General features: G+C 38.6%; 1 long non-coding RNA gene across 3 annotated transcripts in view; it reads right to left on the reverse strand.

The window, feature by feature from the left end:
• Positions 1-8,806, reverse strand: part of LOC137477185 (uncharacterized) — a 28,908-nt gene extending 20,102 nt beyond the window's left edge. Inside the window, exons 1-3 of one of the 3 annotated variants that reach the window (XR_011000866.1) lie at positions 8,620-8,805; positions 8,395-8,458; positions 4,519-4,564 (exon numbers count right to left, since the gene is read on the reverse strand). This is a non-coding gene — a long non-coding RNA (uncharacterized lncRNA). Of the gene's footprint in view, positions 1-4,518; positions 4,565-8,145; positions 8,223-8,375; positions 8,459-8,619 lie in introns of those variants that run through there. The other 2 variants (XR_011000867.1, XR_011000865.1) reach the window with 2 other exon arrangements.
• Between the last annotated feature and the right edge of the window lie 3,653 nt (positions 8,807-12,459).

The following is a 12,459-nucleotide window of genomic DNA, read 5'->3' on the forward strand; positions in this document are numbered from 1 at the left end:
TTGTGTGATTACTTTCTTAATTGCCTGAATTATGCATCCATTTAATATTTAATAACCATTCTCAGAAATCAGACACTGGTAAAAAAAAAACAAATTGCTCACAGTTTCCTTGCAATAATTAAGCTCACAAGAATAAATGAAACCTTTTAAAAATGAATGCCTTGTGATTATATCCTTGCATATAGAGCAAGATCCTAAATTAGCTATTTATTAAGTCTAAATTTAAGACCAAATAGTACATTTTTCACTTACGCCTTGGGAAATCAACCTATACAATACCTGACATTACCAGCATAATTAAGTGCCATCTATTTACTTTAAGAGTCACGAATTCTGCATTAGTATTTAGAACATTCAGAAGTGTGTGTGGGGAAATATTTTAAAATGTTTCCTTGGAAAAACAGCATCTTCTTTACCTGAGGTAGCTGCTTAGCTGTGCTTAAAGTACTGGAAAGATCTGTGAAGCATAAATAGCCTTCTGATGGGGAGGGTTGAGAAGGATTTTTTTTTTTTTTTTTTTGGTCATGTTTTAATTTACATACAAACAATGGAAATACATTTATACAGCCTGAGGTCAGGCTTACCAAACAGGATGAAATTCATTGTTGTATATGAAAATAATGTTTACAATCAAAAACAAGCAGTCTGATCTCCTTTTTTCATGTTGTCATCTGCCTCTGAGCCCTCATGCCCTGCTAGCACCCAAGCAAAGCCACATGCTGATTTGCAAAGTGATAGTGCCATTACGTTATCTCACACCAGCTTCATTTCCAATGGTTTGCAATGCAGTCACCAGCTTAAATAAGATGTGCAACAGTTTTATTGGACATTGTTCTGATGAATACAGTCTACTGAGCTGGACAAGACTGGTGACCTGTTGTGAGGTTTTTATAGTTTACCTTTTTTCCCCCCCTTAAGTTGCATTTGCAAAACTGCTCTGCAATTCCACATTGATTATGGCAGCCATGTACAGATGTGTTTATCTGAACCACAACACAGCTCTGCTGAAGCTACAGGGATACCAGCACATTACTTCCTCTCTTTTCCCAGACACACGTGCTACAAATGTGTACAATGAAAATCATTCTGGTCATCCTACACCAATATACACCTACTCCAATAAAGAAAATAACTGAAGGGCTTATTTGCCAGGAGGTGGGTGAAGGAGGAGTGCCTGCTCTTCCCCTTACCCATACAAGGGGATCATTTTCAGCAAGATGCACATGAAACTGTGGGGAGCCAGGGAGGGAGTGAGGGACAGCTCCCATTTGGGGTGTCAGGAGCCGGCAATGGCTGCAACCCCAAGTTCCCAAACTGAGCTAAGTTGATGCCAGTCTCACTGGCTGTTGTTACAGTGGGCAGCATATCATTAGGATTTGCTTTTTAAATGATCTCTCAGCCTGTAAGTCTGAGAGCTGCTAGCAAAGCAAGGTTAGAAAGAAAATGATGGCAGCATGTTGATGCTTCACAGACCTCATGATAGTTTCCGTCTGTCATTATTTACGTCTGACTAGATGCGTCATGTCAGCTACCTAGAAGGCGCTTTAATATGAAGCTCTTGTTTTCCTCTGCTTTTTCACATCCAGACTGGGTATTATTATTTTTTTTGCATCACTACACTTAGGTGAAGCTTGCTTCAATCTCTCCGTAATGACACACAAAGAAATAAAAATTGTTTAGCTCATGTTATTATACATGCTTCTATTCTAACAGAGCTCTTTGACATTGTTCATAAAGTGGTGAATTTAAATCAATAAACAGACATCTATCAAAAGGTCAACTTAATTTTATTCTTTCAGCTTTTTTACCAGTATTTTAAGCAAAATAATTTCTTCCTTTAGTTTTCAGTAAATATTCTATTAGTGGATTACAGCAACAACTGGTAATTTTAATTGCTGATGGTATTTAGTAGTTCAATTAACATTTCATTAATATTGCTCTATAATGTGATGAGTTCTGTCAGAGTCAATGTAAATAAGGTTACAGCTATCAAGTATATGTCAGTTTTGCCATTAGACTACCTCTTGGCAGTTCAGATTCAGAGGATTCACTGGCACAGGTTTGGGATGAAATGAGTAATTCACTCCTGAGTAATACAGCCAGCCCTGGATTGGATCCGATAACTTTTTACAGCGAGAGCATCTCATGCGATGGAGAAGGACCCAATCCTCCCAGGCTGCTGGCAGACAAAGCTCTGGCTCAGAGATACGCTGGGTCTAAACGTGCATTCCCACCCCAAATGGCCTTTAAACCCCACCTCTCTGCCATTCACCAGAGAGGTAGTCAGCCACAGCATTTTTATTTGTGCCCCAAAATAACAGTTCAATCATTCTGTGGCCAGACTTTGTTGAATAATCATATGAACTTATTAATACAACCTTTTCTAATCCTTTAACTCAGCAAGCCTGCAGTTCTGTCTTCTCATCTTGCCCTCTGTGAAATTTAGTGACAAGCTTTTTACATGCTTTCATTTACCTGAGCTGTGAGGGATCTTGCACACTCTTCAGTACACTAAAACAATTAACCACGTAATCATGCCAAAAATTATAATATTTGATCCGCTGAATTTTGTTCACTTTTGTTTCAATTTCACACAATAGAAAATACCTTTAACAAGTTAATGGCATATTTGTATTGTGTATACTTTGGACTTTGTTATTATTATATTGCTTTCTTAAAAGTAAAACTGGAAGGGTAAACTATTTTTGTTTTAGAAGTATCTCACATTATGATCGTTGAAATTTACTAGGGCATCTAGGCTTTGGTAAACATTACTTACACAAAAGAAATTTTAAAGGTCATCAAGTTTTCCCACTCACCCTCTCAAAGAGAAGTTTTACTTGTTTTTTAATGGGCAAATTAGCATTATCAAATCAGAAAGTATTTTCTCTTAGTCACTAAAATACCATTTATCTTTACATAGGCTCCAGACAACCAAAGAAAAGATAATGCTTTCCCAAAGTTACAGTACAGCTATTCATTGAGTTGATTTCAGTGGGTCCAGTATGTGCATTTCTGGGTTCCTGGAAAGCCCACATATAGATCACAATTATTAGTAGAGTGCTGAATTTTTGCCATTCTCTGAGAAATCTACTTAAAGGAATTTTAAGCTCAGAATAATGTATAAATGTCTCACTTCACATAGCAGTTATTCACTATTTGTGTAATTTGATCGATTGCCTAAATCATATGATCTCTCTTTCTGTTGCTCAGTTGGGTGATATTAGCCCTACCAAGACACTGCTGATTTGTCTCTATGGACAAGGCTCTAATCGTTAACTCTTTGGTAAACATTAAATAGCTTTTCCTTTACTCCTGAAATAAACTATAGGGCTCTGACTGAACTTTGTGCACAGGATCTTAGCCTGCTTTCCCAGTATCATAACAGGGAGAATCACATCATCATAAACATAGTGAGAATGAGCTCTTATTTATGGACAGACTGAAAGGTTTTCATAGGAATTAAATCCATTTTCCACCGTTCTTAAATGGTGAAAAGAAATATAAAATGAAGATAAACTTGCTCACTATCAACAAGACAATTACACCAAAACTCCTCTGTATGTAGTTTATGGTGACAACATCTATATTTTTTCTGAAGCAACTTTATTTCACCTCTTATTTGGATCTCATTAGTAAAGGTTACTACAGCAATACAGTTAGGTCCTCATGCTTATCGTTTACCTCATGTGGTCTTCATGTGCCCAGTGTTATCAAGGCAATTACTGTAGAGCACCAAGTGACACCAATAGCTCTGGATGTCCTTAAGGTCTGTAGATTGGGTTGTTCTTGACGTTTTTATGGGTTTGGTTTTCAGGTTTCGTTTTTTTTTCTCACAAATGCTGCCATGAAAAGGGTCTGAAATGAGCAGAGTGATTCCCAGGATTTCAAGACTGCACTGGAGTCCTGCATTTCAGGGCAGTGCCAGATCCCCATGAGAGCTGCTGCAAGAGCAGACAGGTCTGTGTGAGGCAGGATGGGGACCTTTTGTGAGCAGAAAACAGAGGCTGTTAGGTAATCAGCTTTCTCTGTTTCCCCTTTCACCTGGAATTAATGCTTGGCTGAAAATTAACTGACAGTCCCCACTAAAAAACTGCTAGGTGCTAAAAAAACCTACGAAAACCTGTATTTCCATTTAAAGTCCAAGAACCTTCTAAATCAAGCTTTCTCCTTTGTTGTTTAACTTTGTAGGTTTTGAAATTCAAATGTGGAGCTTCTTCAACTTTTTACCAGCTCCATTTGCTAAACATGCCTCAAGTTCGTCAGCATCTCTTACGCTGGGAATTTATAGACTGTAAGCCACCAGCGACATTTAATTTGTAAATTCAGCTGATAGCTCAGAAAACGTCTTCTCCCCCCGCCCAAGTTTGGCAGGAGCGCTCTCCCCGCAGGCGCCGGAGCGGCGGGGCCGGAGCGCGGAGCAGCGAGCGGTAGGTGGCAGCCGAGCCCCTGAGCTCTCTCCACCGTCCTCCGGCACCGCATCCTTGCTAGGAGCAAAGTTAAACATCGTCTTTTTAGGTTTTAAAGGTATCATCTCCAAAACGATCCTTTCCGAGGCCTCGGACTGTAGAGGCAATAGTGGCGAGTAATATGTTTTAGATGAAGAGCCCAAAAAGCCCTCAAACTCTGTTGCCTGCTTTTGAGTTCTGAGTTTGTATGGATCTCAGGATTTTGGGGATTGTCCTAAACTTAATTGTCCAGGACTGTCCTGAGGCTGTATACACGGGATTTACTCTGCCCTGAACAGAGACAGCCCCCTCGCAGATGGGACATGGCTGGGTAGCAGATCTGCCAACACGCACACTGCTGGGCTAAAGCTGGAGCCCTTGTCTCACAGGCACATACAAAAGACAAAATAAACCTCCCAGTGAATTAATGTTTCCTTTCCTTGTCTACACTAAGAAAAGCAAATTAGGATCATCTCAATCTTTTCCCTGCTATTGAAGTGGCAAATATCATTAAACATAAGTGTCTAGCATCCGGGGAAAGTTACACAGCAGCACAGATATGTCACACTTGCACCAAGACTACTAATCAAAGAGCCACTCTCCATGCACACACAGGCCTCTCAGAATTTCTCCTAATGGGTCAGCATCAGTTGTCTTATATAGCAATATTCAGCAATACTCCAGTGACAGATCTGACCAAAATTTGGATTCATACTTCATAAAGTATTGGCAGTTCCATGAAGCCGTTTTCTAAGTAAGATTTTTATTGTATGCATCACCACATGCATCAAGTAAACCAGAATTAAACTAAGAAAGAAAGACATTTTTTAATTTCTAGAATCAAAAGAAAGTACGTCTCTAGTTATGTTCTTAAATGACTGAAGCTATGCCACTAACCCTCCCAATCCTTCTTTCAGTTCACAAGAAACTGTTCATACAAGAATTTTTCTCATGTTATTTGTTCACACATGAGGGACTTCTGGAGAAAAAAGTAAGGTGAGGTGGTATATTAATATTTCATTTTCAGATGGGTCATTCAGATTTCTTCACTATGCTGTAAGAGCCATAAGTTCAATTTTTATTTTACAGGGAATTACAATAGCTCTGGGAAACCATTTTCTCCCCTTATCTTTCCTGGGATACCTTAGCTCGAGTAGAAGTTCTGAATTTTGTAAACACAGATGTGGTCTAACTAAAGCACTCCACAGCTGTTAATTAGCTTGTATTACTCAGCAGAGCCATATAAAGAACACAAGGAAACTTGACTTTTCAGAGTACCTTGAATTTGGACAATGACTTTTGTCAAAAACTGCAATGAGATGATGCAACCCTGCAGACTTGCAGAACAAAGTGTCAGATCCATGTGCTGGTATCCAAAATTATCTCTTTTGAAAGTGTGTTTCTACAAGGATTGGTATAAGCTTAATCAATTAAAGCTCAGAAATATTAAAGGGCTGAATGGGGACATTCTCCCTGTTCCAGAAATATTTTATCAAGAGGTCAAGAAAGTGAACTTATGTCCTTGCTCTATACATAGAACAAAAAATGAGAAATTGAAGTGCTGTTCCAAAAACTGAATAAAAAACTTGATATTACTGTAGAGTAGTAGTTTTAATTACAAAAATAAAAGAAATATTAATCATGTTTATTCTTTCAATTTTGTAGCTTTCATTTTGCTTTATCCTAGAGCTACATGACATTTCTAAACTTATGGTAAAAATGTTGAAATCTGAATAGGATTCACTTTGTAACAAGAGAGTTTAAGTTGCAAACTCAACTCACCAGGTAAGACATAGTGCTATAAACTGCTCAGAAATCATTGGGAGACCAGAATCTTTTGTTTTAATACTGATTACAAACTTCTGGCTCTGCCAAAAGGCAATCAGGGACCATCAGGTGTGAACAACATACTCCAGATCAAACTAAAAGCAATTTTCAGATTGATACTCAGTCCTGAGCTGACAACCTTTGATGATGGGAATTCTACCACATTTCCAGTTAAACTGGTCTAAATATGACTGGGTAAGCATCTGCATCTATTTATACTGGAAAGTGGAAAGGTAGAGCAAAGGAAACAAATTTCCAATTTATCTTATTACCCTTACTAGCACAAAAGCCATCTTAATTGTTCAGTACCACCTTTCCAAAAAGAAAAATGCACCATAGCTGTGCCAGTATTGCTGATCAACACATCAAAACTTAGACTCACATGATCACATGAGCATTATCACATTTACATCATCCAATACAAACAATCCAGCAAAATATAGGCATTTTACAAGTCAGAGCTGATAAAATAGGTGTAGAACTAGAAAAATACAAATTGATTCCTACAGACAGACAGCAGTTGGTGTTTTCCTCCCAATATTATAAGTCTGTATTCAAAACAAAATGGGTAGTAGGGGACAGCAAAGGTCATAGGAAAACTTTTGGTAGGCATTTCTGAAGAAGTCACCAATAGCCTAAAGAGCTGCAGAGCAGTGTGGCCGGCTGCTGCTGCAGCCACACTTGCACAGAGCAGCTTTTCCAGTCAATTTTCGAGTCAAGTGTTCCTTATCTGAGAGAAAACAAAATACTTTACACAAGGTTTTCCTTTATAAGCACACACTACACATCACCACTCTTTGCTATGAATGGCCCTTGTTCTGGCTTTATACTACTACCTGCCACTTGTTTTCAAATTTTCATTGTGGAGGGTTAAAACAAAATCAAAATAACTGAAATGACAAATATGCTGTCAGGGACTGCTGTAACAAGTGTATTTTAACAAGGCTTTTATGGATCTACTAATATGAATATTATATTGGAACAGGTCAGCGTATGTTCATCAGTCAGCAAAAGAAACCATAATTTGTTCCTCCAAAGCACTAGATAGCATTTGCTACATTGCATTGTACCAACAGTGTATTTTAAAAATAAATGCATATTCTTGACTCATTGTAAGATATTAGTAAACTGCATGTATAGGCCAATATGATCTATATTTGAATAGGTCATAGTAGTTCTGGCTGCATAATGCAGAACTGTGGACACAACACACTAAACAGACAGCAAGTTGAAAATACTTATATCAGGGTATTTTACATTTGATTCTTCTACTTTTCTGAAAGAAATAGTAAAAACATTCCCTGTGTGATAAAGGCAATTTATGATAACACATGAATAAAATGTCTCATTTTCTAGTACTCCTCTCCTTTTGGTTTGCTGTGTTCCTCACCTCACATTTTCCTTTGAAGGCAGACATAAGATATTGGTCAAGGAATATGTACAGAAGATCAGAAAAAGTTAATTTACTCATACTTGGAAGAAAACTTATACTCTTCTGGCCTTTTATATGTTCTGGGTTTTATTAACTAGAAAGCAGATCAGGAACAACAAGGGTCATAGCAAAACTTGGGTGTCACTCAATAAGAGTTTTTGCCAGGGGATATGGAACACCATCTATGTTACCAACCAGTTTGCAAAGAGTACATGTCACAGGTATAGGACACATGGAGACAGATAGCAATCATTAAGTTTAGGCAAGGCATTCCTCTGCAGGTTTAAGTTTTTCTATCACTAAAACCATAAGAGAAACTTCTTTACCATCCTAAGCAGAAACATCTAATCCTTCTTGTAATCACACTTGTCATGCAACTATCTGTCCTTTCCAGGCAAAGGTCACAGGTTTAACAAGCAAAACTCCAATTTAACATGTCCTTCACTGTGAGAGCAAAGTAGGAGTCTCTGGAGAGGCTGCAGAGCCAAAGTCCTTCCCTCTCCATCAGGGTCAGGCTCAGGACTTGTAAGTCAACTCAAGTTCTCAAGACTACTTTACTGCACTGGTTGACATCTAGCCAGTTATGCTTTCCTTCAAGTGTCAACTTACACTCTGTTAGAACAGATGCTACCTACTACAGTAGCAACCAGCAGCTTATTTTTAAAGACTTTTAGCAATCAACTGGACCTTTTTATGTTTGATGCTCAGCCCTGTCCTCTTTCCATGCACATCTAATATCCACTCCACACATCTTTCATAATTTTTGCAGCAGCCAACTCAAAAGAAATGCTGAATTTAGTATTTATCTCTATTTTATTCAACAGGCAGATTCTGATTTGGGGAATGAAAGACACAGAAGTTGCAATACTGAAAAAACTAGCAGGCAGATTCAAGAAAACACTCTTTACTCACCTCAGTTACTGTTTCACAGGCTTTACACATATTGCATATCTTCTTTGCTCCCTCTCCATCTTCCTAAAATTTGCATTGTCATGTTTGTCACTGTTGAGTAAGAAACAACACAGACTCACCAGAAGGCTGGTTTACACAACAGCTCACCTTACTTCAAATTCTCTCTTTTTATGCACTGTTCTGATACAGATAGACCGGATTGGTCGATTAATTAATACATTTCACCTGATTTGTTAATTAACAAAATGCCTTTAACAATCTTTACAAAGATTACAAACAAAATCTTGTAATTAACAATCTTGGAGAAAAACAGGAAAACAGTGAGTAGGAAAACACCTGCAAATTGTTTATCTTCAACTCCCTAAAGTGTCACCAGCTGATTATGGAAAAACTAATCTAGTTTTCTCACTCTCTGACCAGGCTGTCGCATCCACAATGTTTGCTATACACATCACACTACTTTGGTGTTCTCATCCTTAAGTCAGATTTCTCTTAAATCCTAAGCAGCACCACTCATGTAAATCAGCACTCCTTAGGAGGCAGGTAAGGAAATTAGTACAATTCTTAGATAGTATTCAATTTGTTAGAATTGACTGAGCAATACTTGATCTCTCTAATTGAATAATTATGTAGTGAAATGAATGCTTATATGCAGTAATACGTGCAGTAAATACAGATTACTGACTTCAGAAAACATTTAAATGTATGAAGGAGGATGCATTTATTATTTTATGCCAAAAATATATTTATCTATTTATATCTTTATATATTTGGAGGCAGATCTTACCAAAATCTTTGATTTCCACCTGTGAATACCTTCATGCATAACTTCAGAAACTCTTTGATTTCCTTGAACTACTCTGGTTTACAAGGTATTAATTTCCTACTACTGATACATGCTCAGAGATTCCAGCATCAATCACATCTGAATTTGCACTGCAAGCACTTGTAGATGCATTAAGAGTACATGAGACTGGAGTAACAGGCTTGCTGTGTTATCAGAGTCCTTTCTCTGTAATGATCTTTGCACTCAGTATTGGATAACGAGAAATCGAAGTCCCAGTAGCCTGCAATTGGTGTATGAATTGTCTGCTTGCATCCCCCTCATAGATCTCTGACAGGGCTCAAATAGTCAGTCTATAGACCCTGCTCTCTCAAATCCACTTACCAGTCTCAAGCAGAGAGAAAAAGCAATCACAACTGAAAGTACAGGACAAACATACACAGTATTTCCAACAAAGCTCTTGCAGTCTCCAGCATTTTTGCAAGAGATTTCTGGAGCTTGTTAGGGTTTCTGCATCTAGCAGTCCTTGACCTGGCATTTCATCCAATTATTTGTCCATTCTCCCCAGACCCTCTGCACAGCTTTGACTAGGTGCATTATTCCCTTCTGAAAGAAATGCCTTCCCCTGCTCTGAATCAGTTTCTACAAGCTTCATTCAATGGCCCTTAACTCCTGCTGAAAGAGGCGATGACAGATCTGTCCCTCTCCACCCAATCACAGTTTTTTTTAACCTGTCATTACCATCCTTGGCTGACTTTTCCCCAGACAGGAGAGTCCCAGCCTACTCAACCCCTTACATGCACACTCCTCTCCCACTTCTGAATCTTCCCATCTTAATGCATCCTCATGGAGATTAGCAAGTGAGACCTACTTGTGGCACCCAAGATAAAGGTGAGCCATAGATTTATATGGCTGCATAATGACAATATCTGGTTTGTTCTCTGGTCTTTTCTTCATAATTCCTAAAATTTGATTTGCTTTTTAGCCTGCTGTCAAGCAAAGGCTGATGTTTTCATGGAACTATATCATAGCCCAAGGTCTCACTCCTGAGTGGCAACAGACAGCTTGGAGCCAGTCATTTTATATGTGAAGCTAGGATTGTTTTTCCCCACATGCATCACTTCACATTTATCTACACTGAAGTTCAGCTGCTATTTTATTGCCCAGTCACACAGTCTCTTCAGATCCTTGTGTAATTCTTCACAGTCTGCCTTCATCCTCACTACCTTGAATAATTGTGTATCAACAGCAAACTTAGTCACCTCACTGCTCTCCTCCCTTTTCAAGCCCATTTATATATGTTCTCATAAACAGTGCAGAACACTTGGAACACTACTGCCAAACACCATCTGCTGCAGTTACCAAGCACTTACTCTGCTATTTTAAGGAATTATATCTCTGTGCAAGGACTTCCCCTGCCTCTAAGACTTCTTAATTTCCCTAATTTTGGTAAGAGGGAGTGTTAAAAATCAAATTTTCATGTAGGAAATAACTTAAACACTCCTTCCCTTCAGCTTATTGACTCTTTCAAATAAACAGCTCCAAACTTTTTCCTCCATTAATATCAATCTATAGAAAAATTGTTTTTAAACAGTTTTATTTTCAAGAACATCTTATTTTTGAGATGTTAGGGACACTGCCAACCAGATGAAAGAGGAAAGAAAATAGGTAGAAAAACCAGTTTTCCCTTCAGCTCCAAGATTTAAACTTGTTTCCAGTCTGGCCCAGTGGCCTGACTACTGTAATCCTCCATTTCTTAAACCACAACAAGCAGTCTGGTGAATGGTGGAGCTAATCCAGACTGGTTTGAAAGTATTTATTGGTGACCCCTTTGGGTGCCTGATAGGGTTCAGAGTTCTGCTGGGCTCATTTTTCCTATATCCAGTGACCCACTGCAAACCCACCAGAAATTAATCCAACAAAGCAACCTAGCAGGCAAAAAGCTGTTTGTCTAAGCAGCACCATTTCTCACCAGCTGAAGTAAATACAGGAGGACAGAGGCAATGGTGGCATGAGCCTTCCTACTATGACAAACAGGATAGGTATGGAGATAAATGAAATAAATATCTTTATAATTAAAATTAAATAAATGTTATCTAGGTATTTCCAATATACACCAGACTCATTCAAAAGAAGTCTATGAAGCTTCAACTATTTTTACTTGTGTAACCCCATTTGGCCATAAAAAGCGAGCACTGATAATATATACAGGGTAAACATTAAGGGCTTTTTTGGCTCAGGCTTTGGAGCTCCAGGAGCTTGGCAAGTCTCTTCTCCCTGGTGCAATGAGCCAATCTCACCTTGCACAGCAAAGTAGAGTTTAACCTGACTAAACGAAGCCATAACCTGTTATTAAAGGCACCTGTTTGCAATTATATCCAAGTGCAGTGGCTACAACAATTTCTCCACAGTCTTTTGGAAATCTTACTTAAATAAACAATGTTTTCCTTGTTTAGGAAGGAATATTATTTTGATCCAGCCACAGCACAACCACAACCATAAATTTTCCATCAGAGAGAGCACTGGCAGGGAGAAATTATACAGGACCACGCAGCATGGGCAGCTGTAGATACATGGGGATGGCTCCCATTATGTGCTCCAAACCAGGTATTTTTGAGCACTTACAGTTGAGCCATTTCTACAGGAGTGAAGTAAACACAGGATGCCTTCTCTTGCCTCTGCACACACATCCCTGGCCCGCAGTCCAGGAGCACCCTCTAACCTGGTTTGGATCTGCCTCTGCACCGCCACTTTCTGCTGAGAGTCTCAGGGCACTGCACAGCAGTGCAAAAGAGGTAGCACAGAAACATCTGTCATGGGTTTCTAAGTAATGGGGTCTTAAGAGAGAGGTGAAACAGCAGTTTTACAGGGTGAAAACTATTTTTTATCTATTTCATATTTGAATCATTCAAGCTTCATTATTAATTTAAAGAGAATGAAAAATTTGTTTCACACACTCTGAGCAGTTTACCCAGTTTTGACACTCAAGCGTAGAATAACTTAAAGATGTAAAATAAATTAAGGGCAATTTAGGATCTGACAGCTATATTCAGTGG

This window comes from Anomalospiza imberbis, chromosome 7 (genome assembly GCF_031753505.1).
Source record: "Anomalospiza imberbis isolate Cuckoo-Finch-1a 21T00152 chromosome 7, ASM3175350v1, whole genome shotgun sequence".
Classification (NCBI taxonomy): Eukaryota; Metazoa; Chordata; class Aves; order Passeriformes; family Viduidae; genus Anomalospiza; species Anomalospiza imberbis.